This window comes from Carassius gibelio, chromosome A10 (assembly GCF_023724105.1).
Source record: "Carassius gibelio isolate Cgi1373 ecotype wild population from Czech Republic chromosome A10, carGib1.2-hapl.c, whole genome shotgun sequence".
Classification (NCBI taxonomy): domain Eukaryota; kingdom Metazoa; phylum Chordata; class Actinopteri; order Cypriniformes; family Cyprinidae; genus Carassius; species Carassius gibelio.
The window spans coordinates 1,396,105-1,409,669 of NC_068380.1; the positions used below are offsets into that span (position 1 = coordinate 1,396,105).

The 13,565-nt window shown below is 35.1% G+C and overlaps 1 protein-coding gene across 5 annotated transcripts in view; it reads right to left on the reverse strand.

The window, feature by feature from the left end:
- LOC128020748 (myocyte-specific enhancer factor 2C) overlaps positions 1–8,242 on the reverse strand; it is a 37,064-nt gene extending 28,822 nt beyond the window's left edge. Inside the window, exons 1-2 of one of the 5 annotated variants that reach the window (XM_052607388.1) lie at positions 8,040–8,242; positions 3,724–3,837 (exon numbers count right to left, since the gene is read on the reverse strand). The gene's annotated coding sequence lies outside the window, so the exon portion shown is untranslated. Of the gene's footprint in view, positions 1–2,827; positions 3,155–3,723; positions 3,838–8,039 lie in introns of those variants that run through there. The other 4 variants (XM_052607392.1, XM_052607393.1, XM_052607391.1 and 1 more) reach the window with 4 other exon arrangements.
- Between the last annotated feature and the right edge of the window lie 5,323 nt (positions 8,243–13,565).

Here is a 13,565-nt window from a genome sequence, read left to right on the forward strand (position 1 = left end):
GTTTAATTAAACTAATATAGTTATATTCTAACTCTTCTCTAGCCCTTGATAGATATGGTTAAAACTTCCATGTAGCTGTTAAACGTGTATTTCAGCACTTCTGGAATGCTGTACTGACCAATCAGCATCCAGAAGCAAAGCTATTAAATTTATAGACACAAAGAATGGCTTCAACTCCTGCTGTCAAGCTTTGGCGGCAACCGTCCTTCATCAGCTGGACTTCTGTAAGACCTCAGGAGGTCAAGAATGTCCATGTGGCCTTTGAGAGGCACCTGGCTTGGGATTCTTGCACTATTGGAAATCTGTCAGTGTACAGATGTCATAACAACCCATTCCAAAAGGTAGACAAACAGAACCAGAAGCCCAATGAAACGGTTGACTATCCCGTTAATGGGAATATCTGGACAGGATTCCAGTGCCGTGTTACAGAGGACGCAGTATCTGTTACCTCAGAGCCGACGAGTCACATCTTAAATACTTTAACTAACCTCACATTAAACTATGAACACATGATCCACTAAAAATATCCCCAGACGCACGTGTCGAGCGAGGGAGGGTGCTGCTGATTAACGCTATATACGGCCCGCCGTACAAAGAGTTCTCTGTGCGAAACCTCCTCACCGGAGGATGTAACGCAGTGAATTGAGCATTTTACACCAGTGACAAAGATAGATTACATGACAGGGGGAAAAATCTGAAGTTTTTTTTTTGTGTGTGGCAAAATCAAGCTGTGCTGAAAAACTGCTTTGAGAGCAAGATCAGCAAAGCCACAGACCAGGAGAGCTTAGGTTTCATTTATGAGCTTTTCTATGGTTAAAAACCAAGTTGAGTTCATTTACAATGAATCCATAAGAATCTGTGTTTTAGAAATATTTTATATTTTAAAAATGTTTTAGTCATATTTATACACTGTATATTAACATACAGGTATATTATATTTACACTTTTTGAATGCAAACCTTATTTTAGTGTTATATAATCCATATAAAATAAAATAAAAAATAATATAAAAATACTTTTTATACATTTAAATGTATAAATAATTTAAGTGTATGTACTGTATATAATTTTTGTTAAATAGATTTTAAATATTTAAATATTATTAAATATAAAAAAAAATTGAATTAAAAAATATTACGTATTATATAACATTTATACATTTCATATAATTTCCATAATATTTTAATGGAATATATCACACTTTATGTGTAAAAAATAAATGTAGTTTATAATGCTTATAAATTGTTTAAATATACACTATACTAAGAAATTTGTCATTATAATATTTGTGTTTGCATAAGTAAACCTGGCAAATGATAACCATTTTTTCTAATTATTCTGGAGGTATAAACAGCCCAGCTGTTTTTTCAAGAACGATGATGGTGACATACTTTTGAGGTTTAGCTGCATTTCACTCAGTGGCTAATGAAGTAAACCAAAGGAAAGTGCCACGGAGGTCTAACCAGCACCCAGACCACCCAGCAGGATAACCTACACAACTCATACACTGACTGCACTCGGCTACATATATGCTGCTACTAGCTGTTAACACCACAATTATAACTCCATCCCATCAAGCCCTTCATGAAACTGCTGGTTTTTCCTTAATACGACAAACCGATGAAGCTCCTGAACTAGCTTTAAAATCATCACCAGGCCTCTCGCAACATCCCAACTCTAGAGGTTTTTGTGTGATTAGCTTTTCCAAATGATAAAATACATCAGCGTTAGCTTTACCTACAATATTTATTCATTAACATCTCACCATCAAGTGCACATGCCTGTTGTTGTCATAATTTATTGCTGTTAAGTTGTCATCATTCACCAGTAACTAATGCGATCACACGTCAGGTTTATGGTTTCCTGACGGCAATAAACAGATGAAGTGTGTGCCATACTTTGAGAGGCACATTGGAGAGTCTCAGCGTATGGCACACTTTTCCTCTTTGTGTGCAAGCATTTAAACTCGTCTGAAGCTTCTCTGGATCAAAAATATTGTGTATTTGTTCTAACTTGCCACTCTTTCAATACTAACAACGTGCATACTAAAACACTCTCACAGAAACACAATGAATGTTATTAAGTATAGGGAGGAGCACTAGGCTTTCCTGGATCACATTTTGCCCTTTGGTCATTATTATTGTACAAGCACCAGCGGAGAGCACTTCTCTCATCTAAACGCCTGGGAACCTCATCCTGGATATTCCAGGTTATAACTGTAAAGCCATTAGTTTCAGTACGCACTGCCATATAAAACAACTTGTTTACAGTTCTTCAATTACCACAGCGAAGTATAAATAGAGATGTTATTCACATAATTACACCATTTTGGAAAAGTTGTTTGTTTAGTATTAAATAAAGCAAGCCAGACAACATTTAATATATGAAAAAATAAAAATACAAAATTAGTATTGCCAATGCATAAATTTGCATATATACAGTATATATATATATATATATATATATATATATATATATATATATATATATGTGTGTGTGTGTGTGTGTGTGTGACTAATATTACTTGTAAATGATTCTATTCTATGATTTTCTATCACTTTTTAAACTATTTTATTAGTATATAATAATACAATTCTTTTCTATACTAGTGTGTAACATTTTCTATTCTATTACTTTTTAAACTGTACTATTCTAGTATTATATTACTTCTACTATTATAGTATACTACTGTATACTTACACTGTTCTATATTACATTAGTATATACTATTCTACTGTTTGTTAAATCTATTACTGTGGTATTTGACGCTAACTTGTCGCACTATTTTATTAACCACAACGCTTCTAGTTGTGACAGTTCAACTTACTTTGTAATGCATGAGGGTGTCAGCTCCAGAAAGCATGCATGCGCTGGTGTTAATGGTCAGTCACGCACGGGTCCAGAACTCTTCACGCGCTTTTCAAATCCAGAACCGCGTTAAAGCGCTTCATGTGCGCGTCAGTGTGAGAATGATCGCTGAACTCCGCGTCTCTCATTGGTTTTGACACATGCAGCGATGGAAGCAAAAGCGTTTTTTAAATAACAAGAAAAGACAACTGAAGATGTCCAGAGTTATCCTGGGTGGATCAGTGATCTCCTCTAGTTTACTGACACGATCCTCACGAGCGTCTGTTCGTCACACAGAAGAGAATTCTGTCTCGCTCTCTCTTTGAAAAGAGGGCGGGTCTTACGCGTACAGTAACTGATCACACCCGCACGCGTGTGACGCGACGCGTCATAAAAGAACGCGCTTTTACTTACTTTAATCACCAAAGCGTCAGTCGCGTTGCGTTTTAATTATTGCACTCAGTGTTCATTTTGTCCAGTTATTTTGGGAGAAACTTAACGTGGCTTAATTAAAGTTACCCATTTTTCTATATTTTTAGTAAATTAAATAAATAGATGTTAAATAGCTAATAAAATTTTATATCATGATATTCAATAATGAATATTGTTACAACCAATACTCTAACTGTTATAGCCTACATTTATAAGTTCATATAATTAGTATTACTGGTTAATTTTACGGTATAATTTTATAGTAAATATCTATTATATTGAATAATAAAACAATGACAACATTTATTAAAAACACAATGTCTTATTATTGTTTACTATATAATTTAAACATACAGCCAAATATTAAATATGTTTAATAATTTATATAAAAAAAAATAAACAAGACAATTGTAATTTACTGGCTTTTATTATTATTATTCTTACCAATCACTTGCTCATAACCTTCTTTTTCAACTTTATCTTCTCCCTCTGAATCTTCACTGCTTTTGTGTCTCCATCAATTGGGTTTTTAAGGCTTTCAGGTCCTTCGTTTGGCACCTAGAAAAATGAAATATTCATCAAATCATATGAATTAGTTATTAGTCTTGGGAATAATCACTGAACATCGGAAATACACACGAAAGTGCACCAGTGCGGCAGCGCTAGGTGTCTCTGTGACTCATCAGCACACACTAGTGGCGTGTTAGAGTACTACACCTCAATGAATCCAGACCCCCACACATCCTTTCAATAACCATAACAGCTCGATCAGAGGGCTTATGTATTTGTTCATTCAGCTGAAACCAGGCTGTTAAATGCTTTTGAAAGTTTATCTCGATAACTGAGCATTAGGGAGAGCGGAAACAGTGTTTAACCACTCTTGTCCAAGAAAAGCTATGTGCGTGTTTTAATAGACACAGAACACTGAAACCCTTTACCTTTCCAACACTTTTCCTGGCAGGCCACTAAAGCTGACACTCATGTTTTTCATTGGAGCTGCCAAGTGGGGGTAAGGGTAAAACCTCCATGTGAAGTTTAGCAACTCTGAGCGTGATCTTAAGTGTCTTTGAAGCTTTGGTGGTGGTTATTAGGATTTTGCAGGTTGTTTGTGTTTTCTAAGGCCATGTACACACTGCAGCTAAATTCGGTTGTCAATCAAGTTTTAGTGCTTAACCCTGTTCTATTCACACACCGTTCAGTCATAAGGGAGTGACAACCGCATTCTACAATTCACGAAAAATTCAGGTAAGAACTGCATCTACAGAAACCACATTTACACTTTTAAGCAGTGTGTATGGAACCGAAGTGAATAATAAGTTAATGACTTATTTAAACGCGTATCAGCTGCGGTGCAAGAAATCACAAGATATGCCTACATTAGTGTTGCCATATCTTGCTTTAAAGCCAGCAAATAAGAACAAGCCCATAATCAACTTAATTCAAAACGCATTAATTTGGAAATAAGTAACATGCCAAAATAGGCCTATCGCGATGTGCAACTGTCCCTTCTTTAGGCTAGGCTATTAACTCTATAAAATGGATCGCTATATGAGCCAAGCCCAAAGACACATAGATGACACTAAATGATTCGCTTATAGCTAACAAGTGGACATGGCAACACTTAAACGAGCGCACTCTGTAAACCTTCCAAACATAAACAAAATACGCCGGCTCTGTCGATGTTGGTTTAGTTAAAATCGTCTAAAGTAACGCATTACTTTGGGGCAAAAATAGCGGATACCAAATGCACGAGTCGTCAACACGTTGCTATTGTTACCCTGATGTCAGTCATGGTCCTTTTGAGAGTAAGTTATGTTCCTAAAAAACGAAACTATAATTTAGTGGATTCACTCCCGTATGCGTGTCACTGAAACGTACGTGTGTACGTAGACTAAGATCAACACATTTCCATTAATGCTTGATAAAAATCAGATGATAATCAAATATGAAAATGAGTAGGCTTAACTCAGAAGAGATGCACCATGCATTTTACCTGCTCATAAAAAAGACAGACAAGACAGCTACTCCCCAGACCCAGACAAAACATTAGATACTCTGTCTTGAAGCACACTTCAAGTTCTGTGTAAAGCAAACAACTTATTTGAATAAAAATGACAAATATATATATATTTTTTTTTGACAAAGTTAATATTTTTGAGGGTGTCTTTCTGTATTAATTAAATAGCAGATTAAAGGAAGAACTGAGGGTTAGTAGATATTGACCAAATGTTTATTTTTACTAAAACTATTTATTTAATATGAAGTTTCATGATAAGTACCAGTCTTTTTGCTCAATCCATTTGGTTGTAACTGTGCTGCAAAATTATTTAATGCAATCCCAGAAGACTTGTTAGTAAGAAACTCAGGCTATTCGTGTCTAACCCATTCACAGAGGGCTTATGTAATTGTTTGCATGTGTCGCTGAGCCCACCGCTCACGGCTAGACACCTGTAATCCACAAATCATAATACAGAAAACATGCTATCTTTTGTTGTAGCTCACACTCTAGTTTCACTGGGGGAGTCCTAGCGTGCAAAACTCACTTTAAAATCGTGCTACATTATGCTGCTCACCTGACGAGCTCTCAGCCCTAAAGGCACATCAACCCAGATAATGTTACATAAACTGATATCTATGCTTACAGGTTTTAAATATCTCATATTACACTAAATTATGCCCAAAGTGTAACATTATATTCATAAATGAAAAATGTATAATCAAATTACAAATTGAGAGTCCACAATCTACAAAAAAAGTATAAAAATAAGACAAAATGAGAAAAGTATTTTAAACTGTATAAGAAATTAAATTATGTATGAACTATAAGAGAACTTTTACAACAAAGAAAATAAATGTTTTAATATATTTATAAATTATATTAATTTTTTTATTTTGTATATATATATATATATATATATATATATATATATATATATATATATATATATATATATATATATATTGTGTAAAAGTAGTAAGAATTATTAAAGTATTTTTTTTGGTGTTTATCAAATTAATATTCATATATAATTGTGTATTATATAATTGTGTATTGTGTATGTATTATGTATATTTTTATGTAAATCTATTATATACACACATACATAAATATCCACAGCCAAAAATAGACCCCAACCCAAATTAAACCCTATCCCTGTTTTTCAAATAATTTTGTTAATTTTGTTTATAAAAAACGTAATATTTAATTTAAGCAATTGATGTCTCAGTTGCATTGAATGATGCCTTTTTACTTTACTCTTTTACCCCTTTTATCCAAAGTTTTTAACAAATATAGCAATGCAGTTATAATACAAAATTCTATTAAAATACGCAAGCTTAATACACCTACTATAGAGTCAAACCAGAAATGTATGCAGTAAAAACTAAGCACAGCTGAACATGCAAATCTTGCTGCATTGACGTTCAGCATCCAAAGTGGGTCATTTTGCGCTTCCTCCTCAAACACATTCAGCTTTTTTAGAGCATCAACCATCGGGACAGCCAAAGAGTCTAAACTGTATAAACACTGGCGCAAACACTCACACTCAGTACATAAGGATAACATTATCACGGCGTCTTGTTTTGAAACCAAAGCTGTAAGAGGAGAAGGCTGCAGTGGTTGTGGGCAGGAATCGGTGGTTTTGTGGGCACCTCAAATGCCCTTGATGTGCCTTTCATTATCTCAAACACTCTTGATGGATACCCTACAGCTGTGGCCTTCATAGAGAAAGAAACAAGAGGACCTAGCACCAGTAAAGAACATTCGCTTGGGGATATGTGCACACTAATTCAATCCTAATTTTAACACCTTTATCATTTTGTTTCAATATTATGTACACTTGTATCAAACACACAAACTAGATATAGAAATATTCTGCTTATAAACATGTAAATAAAACAAAGGTTACCTAAACTGGTGTTCCCTGTCGAAACTGACTGACCTTTTAAAAATGGTTTGTAAATCTCTTAGAAAACAAGTTGACAAAAAGATTGAATCTAAAATTTGGTATGTATTATCACCAAAGCTTGGATTCAATCTTTTGTCAGCTTGTTTTCTTAAAGTTCGCGCAGGTTTCGTATTTCTATTTGGTTATTTTCTAACTGGTTGATTGTCGGCCTCATTGATCTGAGCTTATGCGCCTCAGTTTCAAAAGTAAAAAAAAAAACATTGTGGATAATTATGGCAATGTTAGCACTCAAAAACTGAGGTGTATAAGCACAGTTCAATAAGGCAGACGATCATTCAGTTCAAAAAAGAAATACAAAACCTGTGCTAATTAAAAGAAAACAAGTTGATAAAAAGATTGAAACCAATGTTTGGTAATAATATAGCATAATGAGAGATGTACAAGCAATTTTTGGTAGGAAAGTATTTTTTGGGGGGGGGAAAGAAAATCCTCCATAACATGTGGGTTAAACATATAGAGGCTTGATGAAGTGCTCAAACTATCCGACAAAGAAAGCAACATTCACATCAAAGCTTTTTTTGTCATGAAAGGAGCCGTAAACAAGCTTGACACAATATTAGTCAACGGCGAAACCTCTCCTGCATTCATCTCTTAGACAAACACGTCTATTTACGAAGGCAAACCATGTCCTGAAAAAAAGCCCACCACTCTAAATGTGTATCTTTCTATTTCTACTCAGGTCTGCATTCCCCAAGCGAGATGCTAGCACACACACTTTACTGACTTATGTTCGTGTCATTTCTTCGCCAACGTCAAGCAATTGTTTCATTTGGGCAGTTTTCGGTCACTTACCAGTCCGAGAATTTTCTTCTCCAGGAAGCTCAACCCTCCAGCACCTGCTGTGGGCTAGTCTTTGTAAAAATAAGAGAAAAAAAAGATTGTTAATATGTCAAAAGAGGCTGAAGGAAACCAAGCCAGACCAGCTGGCTTTGAAGAGAAACCCAAAATTGGGTTGCGTTTAGTTCAGATCTTGATCCACATTGAAGGGGAGATGGCATCCTAGCCCCAACCGCACCCAACAAGGACATACACACTCACATACACACTCACACACACTCACACATAGACACTTGGGTACGAGCTGCACTGTTTGCGTGATGGTTCAGCGCGAGCGTCTGGCTGGGCCCCTCTCAGCTGCTGCCGTCAGTCTCGTGTATATTTAGATGAAAGTATCACTGACATGCAGGCCTCTGTTGGCCTTGGCACAAGTGCCCAGGATTATTGCCCCTTACAGAAAGATATGGCAGCTTTTCATGCAGATTCATTGAATTTAGTTGAAATGCAATTTGTATTCGACAGGTCAAGAGTATACTGTTCTTGATGGAGTGACATCTCTGTAGCCAAATAGGTAAATCTCACAACAGAGTTTTTTTTAAGTTAAAATAATTTTGTTTCTGTCAATACATATATATATATATATATATATATATATATATATATATATATATATATATATATATATATATATATATATATATATATATACATATATATATATTCTGTATTTGTTAAGTTTTAGCTATTAGTTTCAGGGTGTTTTTTTAGTACTCATAAAATGAAAAAATGTCTTGGCAACTAGCTGAAATAAAGTATATATTTTTATTATTTTATATCAGTTAATGTTTATTTTATTTAATAACCCCTGTCTCACAGAAACATGCCCAGGGTTAAATTAATCCACAAATTTAAAAGAAGGAAAATAAAATATTGATATTTTACATAAAGAAAATTAGGTCTGTTTTAGGAATATCTATTTTTTTTTTTTTTTTTTTTTGCAATTGACTTATCTTTCAGGACAAATTCTCATTATCAACATGTATCTGGACATTTTAATTTTTAATATTGGATTTCTATTTCCATTATTCTCAGTGATGTTCCATTAAATTCTCATTACAGTAACAGTAAATTTTAATTTCTGTAATTAACTTATTATAAATATATAAATTTATTATTACTAAATTATTCTAAATTAAGCAATTGCTAGCATGATGTATAAATACAATTTCAATATCATTTTATTATCATTATAAATAATAATTTTACATTATGGTAAAATAAAAACTAAAATGTTTTTATTTTGCAATATACAAGTTTAAAAAATTTAGTCAAAAATATATATATATAAAAATGATGTCACAATAAAAAAGTAATTTTATTAGAAGATTTTACACTTACAACACACACACACATAAAAAAAATTATATATATATATATATATATATATATATATATATATATATATATTCTTTTAATTTTTTTCTTTTAATTTTGGGGAAAAATATGACTAGTTCTTGACAGGTTTCCAGAGATCCATCCAAACATGACTCATTCAGTACTGTAGACTGATTAAAAATAGCATGCATTATTTCTGCAGCATTGCTTTGAACATAATGTCATAATCACCATCTATGTAAAGTTTGCATTCACATCTTTTGCAACGGGATACACTGGGAAAGAGGACACTAGTGATCACATGACTCTTATGGAACATATCCCTGGTCACCATGTGGTAATGGGAGGGCCCTTCTGGTCTGTCCTGGTATGCACGTCGACCAGTCCCAGAGAGACACTGAACCTCCAGCAGGAACCAAAGATAACAAACATTTGCCCACGCAGTTGCCATCTTAACATGGATGGGTGAAAACCTGTTGCAGGGCTTCTGGGAAATGACAGGTAAAACAAATTCATCTGAGATTTACTGGAATGCAGTCCGATTTGATCGATAAGCTGACTATGATCAGAAAACACCAAATGCCATGCAGTCGCCCAACACTGGATGGACTGGTTTTGGACTGGTCACAGCCTATAGTCCAACAGACAGATAAACAAACTCGCATGGAATAGAGAGAAACTCAATTGTCTGTCTCCACAGCAGAAGTTCCAGTAAAACATGTCTGAAGCGGTTATGGGGGAGGCTCAAGTGCTCTGGCAACGAAACCTGTGTCTCGTTGGCCTTGTGCTCCCTCCGCTCAGCACTAGGAGTGGCGTGTGGCACCGGTGGCAAGGCCTAATGACAGAGCACCCAGATCTTGTGGGAACACCATGTCCGGCACACCCAGGAGGGGCTCCAACATTGTGACACATTTATAGGGAAGCTGTTCCCAACACAAACCTTTTGTTGTTTTTGTTGTTGGCGGTGCAATCGAGAGTCAGTATTTCACCCCTGCACTTCTATCCGCCGCCGACTTATCGCTCAAAAGCTTTTTGTTTTGTTACGGCAGGATGGATGGTGCAAATAAAAAAAGCCCACATATTCGAGTTATTATCCTAACGAGTTAGCTGACAGATTTGCATGTGTGTGTTTCTGCTCTAGTCGGCACAGAAAAAAGGGTTGCATAAGACACTCCAGTTCGTTTTATTCAAAAAAGCACTGAGATTTGTGAGCGTTTTTTTTGTTGTTGTTGTTGTTGTTGCTCTTTTGGCTTTCATAGAGGTGCCTCTGTGTAGGAGAACAACCGTGCCGTTTCCCCGACATGTGTGGTGTGAGCTGACTTTAGCCTTTCAGGGCCTTGAGACACACACATAAAGTCTCACTGTGTGTTTTAAAACCAGATGTAGTGAAGCAGTGCAGATACAATGAGCGGCGTGGGCCTTATTTACATTTTTGACCTCTAATAAATAAGGGAAATGATACTGTATAAAAACAACAGTACTGAAACTAAATGCACGCGGCAGGAAAAGTGTACGGTGAGAAAGTGTCGGTTTGCGGGGGTTGGGAGAAGAACCGTGTTCTGAGAAGTTCTACCTCCAAAGATAATATTTTTGAAAGGTCTTTACACACACATCTGGTTCTTTTCAAGGGTGAATTATTGGTAGTGCCGTAGCTTTTTTTTCTTTTTTTCGCCCTGCACCTCTTCTACGGTGCTCTTCCAAGCATATCCCAGCGGCCCGGCTGAAAATGCTAATGTTCCCGCCACTTAGTCAAGTCAGGCTCATGGGAAGTGTTCTGAGGATGGGCCTCTCAGCTCTTTCCTCCGCAGGATGAAGTGATGATATCTGAGGGCAGATCAATGAGACATTAATGCAAAAACGACATGTAGATTCAATTATAGTAGCCTCTAGTGAGTTCGCATTAACCACTCATCTGTTTCCTCTACTGTTTGTAGACAGTAAAATGGTTTTGATATTTGGGTCATTCTATAAAACAAGTGCCTAAATATATATCTATATGTATATATTATTTTTATTATTATAATTTTAAATGACAGGTTTCTATTTTGATATATTTTACAAGGTAATCCTTCAGAAAATATTCAAAAAATAGTCTTTTGTGACGATTCTCCTAAAAAGTATATGTTTTATTAATTATATTTTATGTATTTTGTGTGATATATATATATATATATATATATATATATATCCCAAATTGCTGTCATGCAACCAATGTGGTGAACAAATAAGCTACAACAAATAAAAGGCACAAACATTGAGACTAGTGTCTATATTTACCTAGAAGAGCCTCATTCCTGGTTCTCAATAGCTTTTTGTTCACAGTTCATTTGGAGACATCAGCTGAATACTCGTATTCATGGGATAAAATGATCCACTGTCAGTTCAGCCCATCATTTTCAGATCCCAGACAACTTGTGCTTTTCTTTCCTTTCTACGTGTTTGCACAGCTCGAAATTATGGAACCGCTGCTAACAGGATGTGTGCATTCCTGAGGTACTTTGTGAGTATTTCGATTGCATCACGTGTCCTGGATTTCATGGGTTTCGCACGGTACATTTACTGTGTCATTTATAAAAGCCGCTCTCTAGTAATATGCTAAATCCAACCGTGCTGAAAGCATATATGTGCCAGATCGTAACTTGATTCGAATTAAATTTTTCTAATGGCATCCTCCAGAAAGTGCTAAGCAAACATTCGCTCATTCCCATCACTTTTCCACCAAGCGGTTTTGACAGGATCTTAAACATCTGGACAGTGTTCATCATATGAAACACACAATTCTTTCTTCGGCGCTGTGTAAACTGTGGCCTAAAGTAAGTCCGCCGAGAACCCACCAGGTAATCAAAACAAATACAACACATTTTCTTTATGAAACAGAACCTTATCTTTTCCGGCTCATGGAGGCCAGTGCATTTCATGCAGAAAATCTTAAAATGAAAGAGAATTTGCATCAGCCTCAATCAAATTCAAAGATTGTTTTTAAGACACACTGCAGGGGAAATGGATTTCCATTGGTCTTAATTAGCACACAAGACACTTTTTTTAGGAAATCACTGTGGACTGACGTTGCATGGATAAATCAGGGGGTGTGGGACAATACATGATGTCTGGCCATCCTGCAGTGGAGCCATTACCCAGGCCCTGAGGGATCACAGCTAGGGGTCACGGCCCCTGATGACCCCTAGATGATGGGCAGGACTCTCTCCATGAGGCCGCATGACAGCAGGAAGTACTTGCTAATGTGGTTCTGATTAGAGGCCTTATCTCCAGCTCCACCAATTAATGGTTCAATTATCTGACGGGAAGAAACAATCCTCAGACACAAGTGTAAAAGTTCCCAAGGAAAATTATAATTCTGACACCATTTCCAAAGCTGTATTTCATTCCACCATGGAACATAAAAAGTTAATTTTCGAAGAATATTCTTACTTCTAATTTGTTTGAAAATGACAGTAATTGACCAACAGTAAAACAACATAAAAGTATTTGAAAAGTTCACACATACAGAAATGAGCAGCCAGGATTTTCTTAAGAATTTCACAATTGATGTTCCACTGAAAAAAAAAAAAAGGTATGTAATGATGACAATCTGATGACCATTTCTGTGTCATTATAAACCATTTAAAATAGAAATAAAATATTTTTTACATTTGCAAACCTTCCAAAATCTCATTCACAGGAGAAATTTAATCATGAAAATTAGTTCAATTATTCAAATCGAAAACAATTTGAAAATTACTGAACACAAATAGTCTCATATTAATAAATCAGAGTGTCCAAATACAATTATGCACTGTAAATACCCTATAGTGTAAAAAAGAGAGAACGAGAGAGAGAGTACTATTTACTGTAAAAACCCAGCAGCTGTGGTTGCTGAAAGTTTAGGAAATATGGTAGTACATTTTTTAAATAAATTTACTGAAATATAAAAATTATATTATTTAATTAACTGAAATAATGTTGCTATATCAAATTCAAATTACAAAAAAAAATTATTATTATTATTCTTTATAATACACTTTTTTAAATATATAATTAACTTCCAAAAACTGTACATTTAACTGTATTTTATTGTAAAAAAAAAAAAAAAAAAAAAAAAAAAAACAGACCTGTTGCAGTTTTTAGAGTAAGACAACATACTGTTAA